At 43.2% G+C, this 17,053-nt stretch overlaps 1 protein-coding gene across 11 annotated transcripts in view; it reads right to left on the bottom strand.

Moving 5' to 3' along the window:
• Positions 1-17,053, bottom strand: part of auts2a (activator of transcription and developmental regulator AUTS2 a) — a 284,512-nt gene that overhangs the window by 86,076 nt on the left and 181,383 nt on the right. The window lies entirely within an intron of this gene.

Raw genomic sequence — 17,053 nt, 5'->3', positions numbered from 1 at the left:
TTGTTTTGAGGCTAGATGGCAAAAAAACAGCCTTGCAATCGTAACAGCATCCAATTTACAGACCTGCCCCATATGGCCCCAGGGGCTGCCAGCGGCACACCGCCATGATGGTCAGCTTCAGCGGTTCATAAATTATGCAGAGGCAATAAATGCACTGGGCAAACAGAGCTCTGCACTCCATTTCTCTCATTATCCACCTACAGCATTCCAGCCGCAATTTTAATATTAAGTACAAATCAACAGAATAAATAATGTGGAATAACACAAAATCCTTAAATCCAACTGGAAAATCTTTATTAGGACGGCGCCCTGGATGAATAACCATAAATCTGTTCTGAACTGTGTTGGCTTTGAAACTCTGTCTTCTCATTAGTGCTCATGAGGTCTGATGAGCAAAATTATCAAACATAGCGCCCTCAACTGCCTCCATTTATATTAAAGCCTCTCACAAAGTGATTTTGGTAATCCAAGCTGCTGCTCTGTCATTGCACAAGGACACACACTAATAAACTCACAGATGCAAGTGCTTTGAAAATGGCCAACATTTGAGTTATTCCACTGTGCTTGGATCCATAAAAAACATGACTGGCTGTTCTTTTCTATGTTCTTCCCTCTTTCCTGGCTGTGCAGCCAATTGCTTTGATTATGAAGATAGAAACTAGCCGCAATGACTTGCCCTTGCTTGTGAAGTAAATGTAACAGCGGATTACCCAATGTGAAAGTGCCATAGCTCATTACTGTAAGATAAAAGGATATCGCTGTAGACGGCGAGCAGAATTGACTTTCTGCATTGTGAATTAATGATGATTTAATCAACTCTTCTCTTTCACTTCTCATCCCAGCACCTGTCACTTGTGCAGGTGCCACTAAATGAAGACCTCTCGCGATTAGGAGGGGAGGAACAGACAGCGAAAGAAAAACGCATTCCTGTCATTATTTTTTTCAGAAACGAATAGAGAGATGCAAATTTTCCAGAGCAACAAAGCATCAAGGGAAAAGCTTAATCAAATAGTAATACCTTTATAATGAAGGAAGAAAAAGGGTGAAAACCAACTCTGACAGTGTTATAGAACAGATAGCACAGTTTTATAAGCTCATATCGAAAGAAAACTAAAAATAAAAGAATGTGTCTACAAGATTTTTTTTTAACACAAGCTACATGTCGAGTATACAAAAAAGTCCAAGCTCATTCACTGAACCTCTATGCAATATGTTGCTTGCCACTCGTTTTTTTATTAGTTTATCTATGCAGAATGATTGCAGGATCTCAGTAGGACCTGGAAAATTTATAGTGTCTTATTCCTGCATTGTTAAGCTATGAAAAAATTCTCACTAATGCTAAATAACATGGTTATTAGCGAAACATGTCTAGTGAAAAGACATGACAGGAGTTTAAAATGACTGGCCGGAATCAATAGATTATACAGTGGAAAAACATACTAATGCTATTAAGATTGGCAGGGCCAGAGAAAGACTGAGCTCGGAAAGATCTTATTTAAACACCAGTCATGCACAATAAGGAATCAATTAACTTTAGAGGGGCTTGACAAAGAAAAGTGAAATTGTACACACACCTGAATGCTATTTACACACAGTCAGTGTTATACTGTACAGTCAGACCATAGTGTTAAGTTTAAGTAAGACAAGAATGTCAAACATTAGCTTCAGCTTCTTAGATTGTTGATATTGACCTGCATCTGGAGCCCTTAAGATTGTGCCTCTCTCTTCACTGAGAGCTCATTTCTCATTGCTCCTTTTTTGTTTCTCTACCCTCTGTCCAACAGTTGAGACTTTTGTTTACATTGGTGCAAAATAAGGAGTAAATTATTCTTTCCAAATCCTCTCCAGCTGAGAGTGATACTGGCTCAAAAGGAAGGGAACATGAGAAGCCATTGCCTCAATGCTCAATGATAGCGCTCTGCTATTGAGCATGGCAAAGCAGCTCACCACAGTCTCCTGCCTGAGCTGCCCACAGAAAAACTGTCTGTACTATAGAGACGACCACATCAAATGAGCAGTTGTGTGAAAAGTGTTCTCCGTTTTGGCCTGAAATTGAGCGCTTCCCAAAGGATAACAGATGTGAAGTCAATCAAGCACAAATTACCGATATATGTCCAAAGGCAAACAGAAGGTGTTAAATAGCCTATAATCAGGCTGTTAGAGCAAATCAACATTACTTAGTAGAATATATTAGAGTATCGTGATTAAAAAATTCCTCTGTAATGGATACATATTGCTGCCCATGAATGATATCATCCTTAGGATCTGCTGGTTCCTAACTTTTGAGTTAGTCTTTGCCATCTTACTAAATCAACACAACACACAGATGAGTGTCTGTTTATGAGAGTGAGGCAGGTTGGCCTGCATGTCTGGAAGCATCCTGCCTGCTCGCCTAGAAGCTGGACAGGGACTGTGAATGATGGCAGTAACCGCCAGGGTCAATGGCAACACAGATCATTTAATGCTGTCATCACAGGCTCCTCATTTACTGCCCATTATATATGATTTATAGAATATCATATGGAATAGAATTTCCTGATATATGCCCTGATTTTCTGTTTCAAAAAGTCACAGAGCAAAACAGCTTCTTCCCTTCCCCCACATCTTCCTCCATCTTCTGTTAGGTCCTGGGTTCTGTCCGCCTATCACAACATGCATAGGAACAAGCTGGGGAGGAGGGGCTTGCTTGTGCGAATTACGTTTTAATCATTGGACATGTGTTGGCAAATCAAACATCGTTTGCCATCTTGGAGCACATTGCTCCTCTGCAGGTTTTGGATAGAAATGTCGGGCATGTGCATCTAAAATATGGCTGGGACCAGACTCGAAACTGTAGGCACTGCTGTCCACCACAGCATGATATGGCAGCACGCCTGGTCCTCCGCTGGGTAGAGACAGAGCATCATAGATGAAATAAGGATCTGTGGCACACTGATTCTCCAATTCTGCCTCACATGCAGGACAACACTGATGGGCAGAGGGTCTGCTACACATGCTTTGGCACAAAAAACAGGTGACGGAACCCACGTGACTCATCACATGGTTCCTCCAGAAAACAGACATTGTACTATTAGAGTTGAAAATAGGCTGATGGTTGTCTGTGAGTTTGGTGCAGAAATATGTGTTATTCAAAGCTCGTATTAGCGTGGATGTGTGCTCGTCAATGTCCACAATGTCCACTTCTGGAGATTTAGACCTCATTTTATTTTTCAATCCCCATTTGATGGGGAGGAAAAACATCAGGATTAGGTTGTGTGCCTTTAATCACTTAACTCTTCACACCTCATGGCATACTATTAACTTTGACTCTCTCTAGTGACCTTGTGGGTCATTGCCCATTGCATTACGTTTTTATTAGGGAATTTTCCTCATCATTAGGCCTGTCCTGGAAATGAGCCAATAATATTCATTCCTGATAAAAACCGGGCTGTGTGCACTTAACAATCAACCCAGTTATGTATTTTTTTTTTACCACTTTACGCATTATAGGCTGCAAACTTCTGCTTGCCTGCTTTTATAGAATAGAGAGAAATGAAGGGGAAAAGGACAACAATGTGCCCTAACAACCCCGTGAATGCTGCAAGAAAGCTTCCATGAATGAACATGTTTAGGAGTCACTTAACAAGCAGAATTTAATAATATTATCAGTATTTTTTTGTACAGAACTGTGCAATATTTTGAATGGACTTTGCCAAGTGTGCGCGCACATGAACAAACACACAGATAGTGAAGCACCAACGAACAAGTTGCTTTGGAACTACAACATCTCCTAATGACAGTTTTTCTGTCCTCCAGTTGCCCAGTTCAGTTGCCCTCCTGATCATTTAAGTTTATTTTGGGATGTTGGGGATCTGTTTTTGGTTCCTGGGATGAGATACCTCTTTCCTGACTTGAGCAGATTGTACAAGTTTGAGAGAAAAAGGGCAGAAGGTGAGCCACTGAAAGAGATGCATCGGTGTCAGCGCTATCGTCTACATAATGAAAGCTGCAGAGGCAAAAACACTTTGTTGTTCCCCTCCCATGATTTGCTCGCTGCTGTAGTGTACATCTGAGCCGCCTCATTATACAGTCTTGTTAAATAAAATCCAACACAGCGCACTCCTGTCAGGATTCTGTCTGCTGCACATGCAAACAAGCCAAGATGAATAAACATTAGTTGCTGTTGAGGGCCAGTATTTGAACCCCTGAGCCTACACAAAGATGTGCTTTGTACAAAATAAAAACACTTATTTGAAAAACTGATGCCAGGCAAAATGAAATTAAAAGGAACCTACGCTAACTGCTAAAACAAATTACTCGCAGGAAGCTAAATTACATTTGCTCCTCCATGAGCAAGATCAAATGAGAAGAGTTTGACTCTGGTGTGCTAATGATTTCCAGTGCTCACCTTCCTTTTTATCCCAGGGGTTTTAATAAACACAGAGTCTGTTTTTGTTTGTTTGGTTTATTTATACATTTCCCAGCTTTCTGGCTCTCCTTCCTCCCTCCCGTGTTCAGTTTGCCCACGTCTATTGCAGGCAGGCTGCCTGAATTAGAGGGATCTAATGTAATCCCAGGGATGGTGGGTCTCTGAAAAACATGCTCAATTAAAGCAGGATGAGCCCAGTGGGAGTGTCCCCTGTGGAGCGTGGGGTGCAGCCCTTTACTTGGGATTAATTACCATGCTAAGTGATGGAGCACAATGGCAGTCTCAAAGCCACACTAGACATCTGACAACCACCTTTTATCGACCACCACAACATGCCATTCAACATCGAAGATGATATCCTTGATATGAGGTTTTGATATGAGGTTGATATGACAGTTTCCCTCTCTGATAAGCCTTAAACAGTAACTAGCAGGCACTAGCAACACGAGAATTCTCCGGTAATATTAGAGAAGGCTGCAATATTCACTCGTCACATGAGCTAAAAAATAAACAATATTTCAGTAAAACTTGTTTTTTAGAGTGAACAGATTTCCAAACTTTTTTGACAGTCAACCTGCTGACTCAGGTGCTGTTGCTATTATTTTTGGCTTCTTGTTGATCCAGACTGTAACCCTTAACTATCGGTGAGTTGTCCTACATACATTTGGATTATTGAAAAGCCAAGAATACCATCAATATCTATTGAACAACCCCCATGTTTCCAATGTATAGTCTCTATACAGTATCTCAACAGATACTCTGTACTATATACACTCTATAGTATAGAGTATCTGTTGCAGCAATGAACCCTGGAGGGCAACGGCTGACTAAGTTTGAATGTGAATTGGGGGCGAGAACATATTGAATTACAAGTATGTAGACTTGGACAATTGTCATCAATATTGAGGGAGGAAACTTTTGATGCTAATTTATATGCTAATCAGCTGGCAATAGCTGGCAAATTCTTACAGCCTCTCCATTAAAATAGTCCTGATAATCACCTCATAACCTTATCAAACCTCAAATATATTTCCCATTATATATTATAATTTAAATTGCACCCAGATGTATTTTCTGTTATTATAACCCCCTGTCTTTTAAAACATGTGACACAGACCTTGTGAATGTTCACTCTCACCTTGACTTAGCACTTCAGATCAGATCACTCATAACATATTTGTCAACAAACAGTCCAATTTAATAATCGGTAGATCGGTAGGTAGGTAGGCAGCTAGTTAGTTAGCTAGCTAGCTAGCTAGGTCGGCAGGTAGGTCTCGGATGAATGACAGCTTATGGTAAACTGAGAGCAGAGATTGATTAAATTAAAGGAGCAGTGGAATCACATTCAGGAGTTGTGCCAAACCATCCAGGCTTTTGTGCAACTGTTCCACAGAACTCCTCACAGAACATCTGCATCAAATTAACATCTCAGTCAAAGATTCTTGTTCTGTGCTTATTGGAATACATTTCCAACAGGGCGAGTGTGGGTCAAGTGTTCCTGCTGCCCGTGTGTTGTTCGAGTAGCCCCGAATAAGCAATCCTATAGTCCCAAAACACAAGGAGCAAAGAGAGAGACATGACTGAAGCATTCTCTCAGCCATAGTTACTGCCCTGTAACATGGGCTGCCAGTTGCACTTCCATATGCTGTGGCACATTAGAGATTGATGATGTATACATCCTGCCATGAAAAGGATGACAGGTCTTTTTGAACCAGAAAACAGGAGTGGTGTGCTCATATCTTTTGGTTTTTAGTAAAGAATCTGGCATTACCATTGTGATTAGGCTGAAGTTTTTGAAGATTTACCATTACAATCTGTGCTAGCCCCCATTGCTGGATTAGCAAACAATGCTGCACAATCAGCTTTCTCCTGCATTTGGTCTGGTCTGAGGTTTGAGACCTGTGAGGGTTCCTGTGGTGTGGTGAGTGATGCTCCCTCGTGGCTTGCCCAGCCTCTCCATAACACTTGTAGGAACATCCCAGAGCCATCTGAGGGGAGGTGCAGCGTGGCAGCGAGTAGCTGGATGATAACAACTCCTGCTTAAGCCCTGGCAGCAGAGCTCCACATCAGTCAGTCAGCAGGAAGTGCATTGATGAGAACAGCACAGAACACAGCTGCGGAGAGTTCACAGCAAAGCAGTCTGTCTTTCTCTCTGTCCATCTGTACATACATCTATCAATAAGATTAAACATGGTGAAATAAGATAAAAGGCAGAGCAAATTTAAAAAAAAAAAGATATGATTGATTACAGTTTCAATACAGGACAGGAGATGTGCACAATGGAAAATAGGGAGAATATTGGGATGGCCAGTAAATGCCGATTGGCCAGTAGTGACCACGCTTAATTTTTTCTTACAAATCCTTACGTCATGATTCTTGTGTGGATCGACTGGACTGAACACCATCTGAACACCATGTGCAGCATGGACGGGGAAAAAGGATGCCATTAAATAAGTGTTAATGGCAGAAGACATATTGACTTCCTCTCTTCTACAGCTTCCTCAACCACTATAGTCGGTAAACCCAATGCCTCCCAGAGGTAACGTCCTCTGTTAGCTCAGGCCACTAAGCGGGGGGGGCAATAAGGCCAATTAATGCCTTCAATAAGAGACTGAAAGGAAGACAAATGTTGGCAGAAGGCTCTATTACATAAAACCTTTGTACAGATGTAAAGCAATTAGGATGGTCTTAGGGGCTAAACAGTAAGGTACCGTGAGTCATGTAACCTACAGCGGGTCTAAAGTTGGAACAATCCATCTTTTCTGTTATGGGCTCAGCCTGTATATTATTGTCACATATCAGCTGATAGACCTGGTGTGGGTTTCTCTTGTGCAGGGAAGAGGTGCCCAGTACTTGGCTGCCAAAGACGAACACTCCACCCTCCATTATTCATCTGTTGGGAGAACTGGGGCCCATTATCCATTCAAGAAGCCCCCCCCCCCCCCCCCCCCCCCCCCACTAAAACAAGGCAGAGGGTAAACAGGGAATCTCTCAGATTTCTTATTCCATCAGAAAAGTTTGTCAGAGAGGTCATTCTGATGAACGCTGGACTAATTGTAGTTCACAGTGTCACCGATTTCCCATCAGGGCACATTTAACCTTGAGCGTGCTGTGACCCCCACTTCACATAGAAATAGTGGTGAACGCACAATGATGCAGCCAATCATCAGTAGTGAAATATGTGGTGTGTGATCAATGTAATGTCACTGTTTATTACTGGTGTGATGTTTTACTGCACTACTATCGACAAAACTGTTTTTTTAAAATCAAATGTCACATGATTTTATTTTCCACAATACTGCCATGTCTCATCTTTGCCGGATGGAATCAACACACTACAGGGAGACCCAGGGTATGTATAGAACCGCATGTAGTGGTAAAGGGGATGTATCATCAGCAGTCGAGTCTACAATTAACTAAAGCAGAAACCCGTCTGATGACGGAAGATTATGAAATAATTTTGCTACATGTAGGCCTGGTCTGAAATGACAGCTGGTATAGGAGAACAAATGTACGGCTATCTGTGTAATGGAGCTAATAATGCTGCTCTGTGTGCTTGCATGAACTCTACCTCCATAAAAATCTATATTGTCCTCTTTGTTGGCTTAACAGGGAACACATTGGTAACTGCTGTAGTCTGCAAGTAACAGTGGATTGTAAAAATGTCATGTTTTCTATATATTTAACAGTTACAAAAAAATAAATCCCTAGTTTATCTATAATTTAACTAATATAAATGTGTCTGTCTTTGAAAATATTAATGCATCAACATAGTGCACAGTAAAATCTGCGTAGATGTTTGAATCAGCACAGTAAACCACAGCTCAGGCTTGATGAAGTCCCTGGACATTGGCAGTTAAAGACATAAGCAGATGGCTTTAGAGTTGGCACATGAAAAGAGCTGTTCTGGAACTGTTTTTTGTCTTTTCTGAAGGTAGACAGCAAAGGGTTATGCAAACACTGAATTAAGTTTTGTTTTTTTTGTTTTTTAAAAAGGACCTTTGTGGAAGAAAATGATTTTTTGAAATGAAATAAGAAGACAGAAACATGAGGCGATGATAATTAGCTGCAGGAAACTGGGATACTGATTGTCCGTGTACAAATCATCCACTGGTGAGCTGTTCATATCTTCTCAGCTTTTATCACCATTGGAATAAGCGTGACCATCAGAGATGGTCTTTTGGTATATTCACAAAATAATTTACAACCCACTGGTGCTGGAAGACCGGCAATGTGCCCTCAAACCAGACTTTGCCATCATGAGCTTACTGATACTGTCTTCCTTTCGTCTCTGTCCACATGAGGCACAAGGACATTTTTGGTTGAGTGGATACAAGATCCAAAGAGATCACTCGTGGGATTTTGCATCAATAACGACACAAATAAGAACAGACTAAAATCCTCAAGGCTGGAAATCTAATCAAAAGCTCATATCCTGTGTAACCCCACTCCAAAGATACTTTCCTGGGTTGCGAGTTGCATTCCTGTTGTGTACACACAAAATGATCACTGTCAGACAAAGAATGATAGAAGAAGTAGCAGAAGTCATAGGAATCTCTCAGGGGCTTGAAAGGCGAGAATATCAATTATTCTGCTACAAAAGACACATTCAACAATCTGCATTGGCAAAACTTTGTTCTACTTGCAGTTTATCTGCATTATACATTTGTTTAGATCTGCATGCACAGCAGCAGACGCCACAGCACTGTCAACACAATCTCTACTTTCCTTATTCGTGTGAGACCTCCAAAATATTTGCCCAAATATGAGCCATTTTACAATATTATGGACAAATACGACATAACTCACGAAAAAGAAAGCGGGAAACAGAAACAGAAGCTTCTAAAATGGGACTGTCAAAAGTAGAACGATATGACTGCAGTTGTTGGAAAAATTAGGCCAAGGGTGAAGTATCCCATGTGATAGCCTTCCTATCAGCTAATTATTCATATCCTTGGTAATTACAGAAACTGGAAGCTAATTAAGAGGATCTGCACATCAGGTAATAAGGGTTCAGGTGTGTTTATCCTATGACATCATCAGGACACTAAAATCAATCCATTCCACTGATTAGATGTGCAGCATATCAAGTGCAATTTGCTAAATTATAAGTATTTCACACTTGTAAACATAGTTTAATTGCAGTCGCTAAAGATTATGGTAGACTGACAGATGGAATGGAATGTTTGTAATGTAATGTTTTAGTTACTTTTGAGTTTCAAACTACAGTAATACAGATGTCAACGGTCTCAGAAAAAAATGGGCTGTTAACTATGACAAATTGTATTTGGTGTACATTTTCTGAACCATTGAATCACCTGTAGCTACAGTAGTTACAGTGTTAACAACAAAAGACTAACTATAGATAAAGAAACAGAAAATTGTGACTCAAATTTAGAAAATATGAGGTCTACAAGAGCAAAAATGCATTGAAAAACATGTAGCATTCCTTGTTCACAGGGTAGCCAGTTGTATCAGGATAGTTTAACAATTCAGATAATATTACAGGCATTTATATCAAACGTGTGTATATATATATAAAGCCTATAGTTTAAATAGTTTTGGACTGGGAGTCATTTTTCCAGCCCCTCCAGCCCACCAGCTGGCCACACCCCCTTCCCCTGCTCACTCTCTGGCGACCGCTATGGATCCTCATACCAGAGGAGACTTTCGGCTCTTTCAATAAAAATCTCAGGGAAGAACATCAAGCTGGGGTGCAGTACCTGCCTGGGGGATGACCATGAAAGGTTAGCCTTTAACAATCCACAGTCATTTGGACACGGTCAAGAACCCAGATGCAGGCTAGTCCACCGGCCTAATGCACCATCACTCATTTCATTGATCCTCATATCAGAGGACGAGGAGGAAGACAGGCCGAAATGTGGAAGCTGTTCACGTCTACCAACAGGGAGAAAGACATTGTGAGAAAGACAAGATGAGCTCCCTCCCACCATGTGGACCTGCTTGACATGTGCAAATAATTGACAGTAAAACGGTGAGACAAAAAGCTGAAGTAAGACAACATGAAATAAAGCCTGTCCAAAAAATTTGGCTTTCAGAACAGATTTCATTTCAAACTACTAACCAACCTAATTAACCTCATCTCTTCCAGCCATTTTAATGTTGACTGGCTTTGACCAATACAGCCCAGACTTGTTTAATCTTCCACGTCAATGAAAGAAGGGCGTGTTTTCAAGGATACCTCTTCCAACCGTGTGGAAGAGTGCCATGCTTGGGAATTCTGTTGACATGGAGGTGAGAACTAGTAAGTTTATAGATTACTGTTCTCCACCATATGCTCAGTGTAGATTAGGTATTTTTAAAGTTAAAAAGCAGATTTAGACAATACAATTGGTAGCTAATAAGGATGGCTGAAATACTGATGACAATGTTGTGGTATTTTACAGATGTTTTGACCATTCAACTGTGCTACTGCTGTGGTGTACAGTCTATGGGCAGTACAATAGACAGAATTACACTCAAAACTCACTGGACTGGAAGAATTTACCCAAATCTACAGGTCAGTTTCACAGAATAAAAAATATGACAATACAAGGGTTTACTAATAAGGTCTGGTTTGTTTCTGTATGAGAATAACACTCAGACAAGGTCATGTCCATGTCAGCCATGTGTCGCTCTATTATAACAACTGCTTACTTACAGTTTCTAAAAAAGGAAATGAAAAAAAATTGTCTTGTGATTAAAATAGAAAGAATTTTAATTAATCAACTCACCAATAGATGATTTTTGGCAGAAAACTATTAATAAGCATTCATTAAAAGAAGTCATACATGTTCAAATTCTAAGTGGTCTCAGGGTCTGAGGCCCTCTGTGCCCAAAAGGGGGTAGAAGTGCTGGGTGAACTTCACAGCTGTTCTTCACTACCACAGCAGCCATTGAAACAGCCAGCTGTACTCTCATGGGAGCCCGCAATCCAGCAGTGCAGGACTAGCTCTGCCCGTCAACAGGCAATTAACTCAGAGTGCCTTACTGGACCTACTGGTCAGTAAAAACCTTCACCCAGGTGGTGAAGGTTTTTCCGTAACGTCGACAAAACAAGGGCTCAGTGGCCTATGTGACTATGTCCTGGTTGATGATGCTTCTACTCACTTCCTTCACAGTCATCACCTGAGGGGTGGCAGGATATTGTCTCAAAGGTTCTTCATGGACTCTGGCAAAGCCTTTTTTCAGAAAAGATGCTTGCTTTAGAATTTGAAATAAAATACACCCCTGCCAAACTCATCCCCCTGAATCCATTTGATGATGTAAATTATTATTATTATGAACAAGCTCAGCTGAATTAATCAATTTGTTGTCATGTTAAGGCTTCAGAAACACTGGAATTATCACTTTAAAAGCTTTAATTAAATAGATTTGAGTAATGAAACAAATATGGCCAACTGGAACTTAATAAGGTACACAATGCTCAAACTACAGTCTCTTCTCTTCTCTTCACGTGAGAGGGTGCGAGCGGAGGAGCAAGCGAGTGAAAAACCGTGTGAAAGCACTTTTTTTCCTATTCTTTCTTGTGTGTGAGTGAATGCTGGACAATATAGTTTAATTTATTGTGGTGTTTGCGAGTTTATATTAGTTTATCGAGTGTTTGTGTGAGTTTGTGGGGCGGCCGACCACGTGCGGCCATCATGGCGGCCAATGCCGGCTTAACCGGCTTGAGCAGGAAGCACAGAGTCAGAGGCGCTGGCTGTGGGCCAAAAAATCGGCCACAGCTCGGTGAAGTCCGCCACCCGCATGAATAGGGTGGTGGTTTTGTTCCTAGAAAAGGTCGAATAGGTGAACAAGTTGGTGGAGACGGGGATCACTGTTGGCGGACAGTTCGTCCAAGTGACTCCGCTGACACAACCGGCGGCAAGGATTACTCTGTCCAATGTGCCGCCGTTTATTAGCGACGAGTTCCTGGTAAGGGAGCAATCCCGGCATGGGAAAGTGGTTTCCCCTATTCGGAAGATGCTGTCGGGGTGCAAATCGCCGCTGCTGAGATACGTAGTGTCTCACTACAGGCAGGTTCATATGATTCTCAATAACAGGGCGAAGGAGTTTAATTATCGGTTCATCGTCTGGGTGGATGATTTTGATTACACCCTTTTTGCAACCTCCTCTGCCCTAAAGTGTTTCAACTGCGGCGAGGAGGGGCACATGGCCAGGGCTTGTCCGAGCTGCGCGGACCCGGACGCGGCGGCGGCGGGGCGAGGCGTCGGTGGTTTGGTGCGGAAGGAGGCCCCGCTGTCCCGGACGGAGTGGTGGCAGATTCGCACGCGGAGGAGAAACGGGGCGAGTGTGTGAGTGAGACTGAGGTGAGTGGAGGGAGTGAGAATGTAGAGATGGTGGTGGAAATGGATGGCGAGAGTGGTGAAGCAGGGGGGAAAGTGGATTTAACTGGGGTGGTGATGATTGATGTGGTGTGTGATTCGAATAAACTGAGGAAAAATGGTGAGGTAATGGGCGAAACAGTTGAACTGGGTGAGGCAGGAGAGACTGGGGACATGATCCAAACAGATGAGCTGGGTAGAGTGAGTAAGGTGGTAGGTGAACTTGGGGTGCCAGGGATAGCGGCTGGCGAGCTGGGTGTGGGAGGAGTGAGCACAGGGGAGCGAGGTGAGGGGGCAGTGAGCACAGGGGAGCGAGGTGAGGGGGAACAAGCGGAAAAGCGCTGTGAAGGACAAGGGGGGTAAAACCGGAAGGATAGAGGATGCAGCCGCAGGCACAGACACCAGCGGCTGCGAGTCCATATCAGACTGCAGCGAACTGTCTGGCACAATGCCAGACGGGCAGGATTTTGAGTTGTACCCTCCAAGACTGTTTAAAAAGTTCCTTACGCAGACTAAGGTAATGAAAGGCCTTGATCTGGGAACATATTTCCCTGACAGGCTCTGTTTCATCCGGTCAGTGAGCTTTTTAATTAGGAATAAGGCAACATCGGATCTCACCGACCCTGAAATTTTTAGGCTGAAGAAGCACATGGGCAAGGCAAAAAAACAGCTCAAATGACAAAAAAACGTTTATGATGTTTCCTTGCATTTATTTTTTACTGTCTTTGATTTTAATTTTCCCCTCACCATGAATACATTCAAAATTGGAACGTTGAATGTCCACGGAGCCAGGGATGCAAAAAAAAATAGGCACTTGTGTTCGACACAGCAAGAAGAAAACACGTTGATGTCATTTTCTTCAGGAGACCCATAGTGACAGAGGCATCGAAGCGGACTGGGAGAAGGAGTGGGAAGGGCAAGCGCTGCTGAGCCACAACACCACCCTCAGTGGTGGAGTGGACCTTCTTTTTTCAAGGGGCTTTACTCCATCATCCCTGGAGGTGGAGCATGTGGTGAGGGGATGGTGTTTGCTGGTGAACGCGCGCCTCCAGAACCACTTCTTGGTTTTTATTAATATTTATGCTCCCACCAGTGGTACAAAGAGGAAGAGCTTTTTGGAAAAAGTCAGCACTGCTTTAAATGGTTGTGGGGATGGAGAGTTTTTATTCCTGGGTGGGGATTTTAACTGCACAGAGTCTTTTTTAGACCGCGATCATGCAGAGCCTCACCCAGCCTCGCAACATTGTCTAAGACAGCTGGCCTATTCTCATGGCCTGGTGGATGTGTGGAGGAGGATGCACGCAGACAGCAGGCAATATACTTGGTCCCGCCTAGGTGACGGTAGGCTCACTTCAGTGTTTTTAGGCAGTGTAACATCATGCCAGTTGGTTTTACCGATCACTCGCTGGTTTTAGGTGAAGTCACTATAAAGAACATTATGCCCAGCCTACTGGCATTTTAACTCCAGCCTAGCCCAGGACAATAGTTTTACAGTGGTTTTATGTCATTTCTGGTCAGAATTTTTTTTTTAAAAAAATCCGATTTTACATGCTTAGGACAGTGGTGGGACCGTGGTAAATTAGAGATACAGCTCCTGTGCCCGCAGTATACTCTCAATGCCACGCAGGACACACGCAGGTCGATCAAAGACCTGGAGATGGAGATAGTGGAGCTAGAGGCGATTGGCAGCTCCACAGGAGATCGAGGGTGTATTGAAACCCTCCAATCCAAAAAAATGGCCTTGGCCAGCCTGCTGGACAGTCAGGCACAGGGTGCACTGGTCAGGTCCCGGATTCAAGACCTCACTGAGATGGATGCGCCCACTAGTTTCTTCTTTGGGCTGGAGAAAAAGCGTGGACAGAACCTAATAATCCATTCACTGCTTTCGAGCACAGGGCAGGAACTCGTGGAGCCGGGCCAGATAAGGCAGCGGGCGGTGGAGTTCTTTTCCTCACTGTATGAGAGTGAGTATCGCAGGGATGACGGCCTGTTCCATGAGTTCTGCGGGGACCTTCCTCGGGTCTCTGAGGAGGCAAACTCGCAGCTGGACAGGCCGTTGCAACTCGATGAGCTCCACGCCGCCCTGCTCAGCATGAAGGGAAGGAAGTCTCCAGGTGTCGATGGGCTCACAGTAGAGTTCTTTAAAGCCTACTGGGACATTGTGGCCCACAACATGCTGGAGGTCTTTAATGAAAGCCTGGCCTCGGGTTCCCTGCCATTGTCCTGCAGGAGAGCGGCGGTCACCCTCCTGCCAAAAAAGGGCAACCTGCGTGAGATCAAGAACTGGCGCCCTGTGTCTCTACTGTGTGTGGATTATAGGATTCTGTCCAAGACCTTGGCCTCCAGGCTGAGGGAAGCTATGGAGCAGGTCATCCACCGGGACCAGACTTACTGTGTGCCCGGCAGGTCCATAGTAGATAATGTCCACCTAATTCGAGATGTTTTGGAAGTCTCCAGATCATTGGATGTTGATACTGGTCTCATTTCGCTAGACCAGGAAAACGCTTTTGACCGGGTTGAACACGAGTTCCTATGGAAGGTTATGGAGAGGTTCGGGTTCAGCCCTGGCTTCATAGCCATGATCCGTATCCTGTACTGTGACATTGCGAGTATGCTGAAGTTCAATGGCAGTCTGTGTGCCTCCTTCAGGGTGCGTAGAGGCGTCCGGCAGGGCTGCGCCCTCTCCGGAATACACTACACTCTCTCCCGTGAACCCCTCCTCTCTAGGATCCGTACAAACTTGGATGGCCTGTTTTTGCCGTCTTTTTACAAAAAAATAGTTTTATCTGCCTACACAGATGATATAATAATAGTGGTGCGTAGGCAGAGTGACGTGGACACCCTATTTAATTTAACGGTTTTATTCAACTGCCTGTCCGTGGCCAGGGTCAACTGGCACAAGAGTGAAGCCCTGGCCATTGGCAGGTGGGAAAATGGTCTGCCGGTCCTTCCCCAGGATCTTGCCTGGTGGAGGGACGGCCTAGAGTACCTAGATGTTTTTATTGGAGACGAAGAAACTGAAAAGAAAAATTGGCTAGACACGTCAGAAAAAGTAGAAAGAAAAATTGAAAAATGGAAGTGGCTTCTCCCCCATATGTCGTGGGGATAGAGCCCGCCCCTGCTGGAGGGTCCTTTACAAGCCACCCCTGAAGAAGAGGACCGGGGACCTCCAGTTGAGGTTCTTACATGCGGCTGTTGCTCTGAACGCTCTCCTCTCCAGAATGAACACTGCTGTGTCGGACCAGTGCCCTTTTTGCTCCACCTTTTCGATTAGAACTTTTATTTTTGATGCAGGATACAACAAAGCGGCTCGCAACAAGTGGCAACTCCTGAATTTTATTTGTGGTGAGGCAAAAATGGCAATTTACATCTCAAGGAAAAACAAAATTTCAAAAACTGGAGATAGTGAGGCCACCTCTGTATGGCGCTGCAATGTCCAGTGTAGGCTGAGCTTGGAGTTTGGTTTTTATAAAATGATAAACGACCTCGGCAAATTCCACGATATATAGTGCCACAAAAATGTTTTATGCACTGTTACAGCGGATCATTTGCACTTTGCACACCCCTTGGTGGGATAAATTGTATTGTGTTGTTGTTTTCTTAATATTTATTTATTTATTTATTATTGTGGTTGTTGGTATTATTATTATTACTATTACTATTATTGTTGTTCTGTGATTTTTCTAAACAGTGCGTTTTGTGGCCCTGTGTAAATTGTAAATAAAGTGTTTTTGTAAAAATACAAAAAAACAATCTCTTCTCTTCTCTGCTCTCCTCTCCTCTCGTAGATCATTGATGATGTTATTTCTTGTATAGCTTTTCTGCTCCCCCCGTATCCATCTACAGGTCTAGCCACCTTTATAGCTGTATGCTGGCCTGCCGACCTCCGACTCTGCCGACCCACTCTACTCTTATACTAGCAGCTTGTATTATTAATGTATTTCTATGATCTCTGCCTATTCTCTCCTTTACCTGTCTTCCCCCTTCTCCTCTCTCTCAATCCAGCCGGCCATCAGCAGGAGGGTTTCCCTACATGAGTCCGGTCCTGCTCAAAGTTTCTTCCTGTTAAAGGGAAGATTTTCCTTGCCACTGTTGCTTGTTGGGGGTCAGGCCCTGGGATTCTGTAAAGCACCTAGAAACAATTTTAATTGTAACAGACGCTATATAAATAAAGATTGATTTGATTTGATTTGAGTACAGCCTTCACATTTTGTTAAATATCGGAATGACTACGCTCCTGTAAAGGGTTATCTTCCGAACAGAGAAATATGCCTATGCTCCAGATTGGATGATGATTTTTGCCTTCATCGGAACATGG

This window comes from Takifugu rubripes, chromosome 15 (genome assembly GCF_901000725.2).
Source record: "Takifugu rubripes chromosome 15, fTakRub1.2, whole genome shotgun sequence".
NCBI lineage: Eukaryota > Metazoa > Chordata > Actinopteri > Tetraodontiformes > Tetraodontidae > Takifugu > Takifugu rubripes.
The sequence above is the reverse complement of the archived record's forward strand: the minus strand, read 5'-3'. Positions and strand labels throughout refer to the sequence as shown.